This window comes from Rhinoraja longicauda, chromosome 6 (genome assembly GCF_053455715.1).
Source record: "Rhinoraja longicauda isolate Sanriku21f chromosome 6, sRhiLon1.1, whole genome shotgun sequence".
In the NCBI taxonomy this organism is placed as follows: Eukaryota; Metazoa; Chordata; class Chondrichthyes; order Rajiformes; family Arhynchobatidae; genus Rhinoraja; species Rhinoraja longicauda.
The window spans coordinates 34,522,455-34,526,101 of NC_135958.1; positions in this window are offsets into that span (position 1 = coordinate 34,522,455).

Below are 3,647 nucleotides of genomic sequence, written 5' to 3' on the forward strand. Positions count from 1 at the left end.
TTTAAACAAAATACTCTGGCCACTCAAGTCAAGAGTGTTTTATTGTCATAGATAGAACAATGAAATTCTTACTTGCTGCAGCACATGTTGCCCCTGGGGTGATATTTCTTCCTCATTTAAGAGGTGGCTCCACCAGACTCTGCCCCTCAATATCCAGCAGTGGATTAGAAGATCATAAGATCATGTGATAGGAGCAAATTAGGCCATTCGGCCCATCAAGTCTACTCTGCCAGTTAATCATGGCAGATCTCTCCCTCCTAACCCCATTCTGCTGCCTTCTCTCCATAACCTCTGACACCTGTACTAATCAAGAATCTTTCTCTGCCTTAAATATATCCACTGACTTGACCTCCACAGCCTTCTGTGGCAAAGAATAGCACAGATTCACCACCCCCTGACTAAAGAAATTCCTCATCATCTCCTTCCTAAAAGAACGTCCTTTAATTCTGAGGCTATGATTTCTTGTCCTAGACTCTCCCACTAGTGGAAACATCCTCTCCACATTCACTCCATCCAAGCCTTTCAATATTCTGTACGTTTCAATGAGGTCCCCCCTCACTCTTCGAAACTCCAGCGAGTACAGGCCCAGTGCGTTCAAACCCTGGTCTGTAGTTCTCCCCCACAGAGCCTTGACGTTGGCTGCACCAAGCTTCAATGCGCCCCTCAGCACGTACTCCTGCAGTCTGGAAATAGCCAGTCAGCAACTTTCCCTGACAGACATCTAACTGTACTGGGAGACCAACAAGTTTCGGGCAGACCACAGAGTGCTTTTCACTGAGTTGATAATCTTCCAACAGCACAATGTCATATGACCACACTTTTATGCTTCAAAAAACAAAGTTCTGTCATCGTAGCATCGTGCGTCAATGAAAGATGATGTGTAAGACTTCCTCTTTAAGTAGTTCAGAGTACATACAGATGTGGATGTAATTAAAACAACTAATCAGCTTGGCTTATGAACATTAAAAACAACCATAGGTTGAATGCACTAAAATGAAGAGAGAAAATAAATGTGCCAGAAAATGGTTATAAAGAGGGCAGTTAAATCTTCCAAGGCTGTTGGGATCAGATTTCAGTTCATTGCCTGCCATTATCTCAAATGACAGCAAAATGGACACAAAATTCTGTTGTCAATGAAAATGTAAAATCCAGCTATACAAACATTCTGCCAGTGTTACTGCAGCTGTTAAAAACCAGGAATGGAGGATGATTAGTCTAGAGATGAAAACCAAACAAACCTATGACCTGTTGTTATCTTCGAATGCTTTGGCCCACAGGTGCATCTTTAATTATTTTCAAATGACAATTTTCTAATATTCTGTGAGTTCTTGACCTGGCTCAGCTTTGGGGAATATCTGCCCCACATATGGAGTTCAAACATCTAGCACAGTAGCACGGTTGGTAGCATTGCTGCCTTACAGCGAATGCAGCGCTGGAGACTCGGGTTTGATCCTGACTACGGGCGCCGTCTGTACGGAGTTTGTACGTTCTCCCCGTGACCTGCGTGGGTTTTCTCCGAGATCTTCGGTTTCCTCCCACACTCCAAAGACGTACAGGTATGTAGGTTAATTGCCTGGGTAAATGTAAAAATTGTCCCTAGTGTGTGTAGGATAATGTTAATGTGCGGGGATCGCTGGACGGCGCGGACTCGGTGGGCCGAAGGGCCTGTTTCCGCGCTGTATCTCTAAATCTAAAATCAAACATCTAGCACAGTAGCACAGTTGGTAGAGCTGACGCCCCACGGTCCCAGAGTCCTGGTTTCAACCCTGCCTTTAGGTGCTGTCAGTGTGGAGTTTGCACGTTCTCTCTGTGATTCGCGACGGTTTTCTCCGGGTGCTCCGGTTTCCTCCCACATCCCAAAGACGTGCGGGTTTGTCGATTAAATGGCCTCTGTAAATTGCCCCCAGTGTTTGCAGCGAGCGAGTGGGAAAGTGGGATAACATAGAACTAGTTGAAATGGGTGATTGATGGTCGGTGTGGACTCGGTGGGCCAAAGGGCCCGATCCCATGCTGTGTCTCTAAATTAAACTAAACTAAACTAAACATCATCACCACAGGGCCCACTATGTTGAGATTGCTTTGTAGGTGCTTTTGGGTGGGACACAAACTTTGAATGGATTTTAGTTGTTAGTTATCATTCAAATAGATGGGGCTCACGTTGTCGACCTCCCAGTGGTGAGCCCTGTCAACTGACCTCAGTCAGGCGAACGACAACAAACAGAGACACCAGAAGCAGAAGCAGCTTCATAACCTCTGCTGCCTCAAACGCAAGAAGAAGGAGATTCAAATAGATTGCCCGAATCTTCTAGGAGTAAAGAGGTTCTTCTGCAGTTGTATAGGGCCCTGGTAAGACCACATCTGGAGAATTGTGTACAGTTTTGGTCTCCTAATTTGTGGAAGGACATCCTTGTAATTGAGGCAATGCAGCGTAGGTTCACGAGATTGATCCCTGGGATGGCGGGACTGACATATGAGGAAAGTTTGAAAAGACTAGACTTGTATTCACTGGAGTTTAGAAGGATGAGAGAGGATCTTATAGAAACACATAAAATTATAAAAGGACTGGACAAGCTAGATGCAGGAAAAATGTTCCCAATGTTGGGAGAGTCCAGAACCAGGGGCCACAGTCTTAGAATAAAGTGGAGGCCATTTAAAATTGAGGTGAGAAAAAACTTTTTCGCCCAGAGAGTTGTGAATTTGTGGAATTCTCTGCCACAGAGGGCAGTGGAGGCCAAATCACTGGATGGATTTAAGAGAGAGTTAGATAGAGCTCTAGGGGCTAGTGGAATCAAGGGATTTAGGGAGAAGGCAGGCACGGGTTATTGATTAGGGACGATCAGCCATGATCACAATGAATGGCGGTGTTGGCTTGATGGGCCGAATGGCCTCCTCCTGCACCTATTTTCTACGTTTCTATGTACATCTCAACCAGATCTCTTCTCATTCTTCTGTGCTGTCATGGACACAGGTCGAGTTGATCCAACCTCTCCTCATACAAAGGTCCAGCAACCTGTCTGGTGAACCTGTTGCATCCCTTTTATCAGTTGAAAGAATTTGATATAATGGGTTGCTGAATGAACAAGCTGTACTTTCAGGTTGTACCTGTAAACCTAGCTGAAACTCTGGTGCTTATTGGGAGCTTTTTTGTTTTAATTCACTCACAATATCTGGGTGTCTCATCACAGACGTCCATTGTTCCTTATCCCTCAATGTCCGAGCATAGGCTTTGATCAACAGTCTTTTGCTTCATTTCTGTCATTGTGGAGAAGCCACTCTGACTGTAACACTGGGATGAGGTTCAAGGATTATCACTCAGTGTTGAGGTGAGAACTGGGGTATATTTTATATGCAGCAGGATGGTGGAGAACATAAAGGTATATGGAAAGGAACTGCAGATACTGGAAGATAGACACAAAAAGCTGGAGTAACTCAGCGGGTCAGGCAGCTGCGGTGGGTCAGACAAAGGTGCTGGTCATGTGTGATCATGTGCCCATGTTCTCCAGTTCAATCAGATCTTTCCTGTAGATGGTGAATTGCACAAGCATTAAACTGTGGGCTGCTAGCGTTTTTAATGTGATGCCCCAGATCATATAGCCCATGCTCAGTTGGTTAAACACACCAGATGCGTGCTTTGTTTCGGTCTTCCC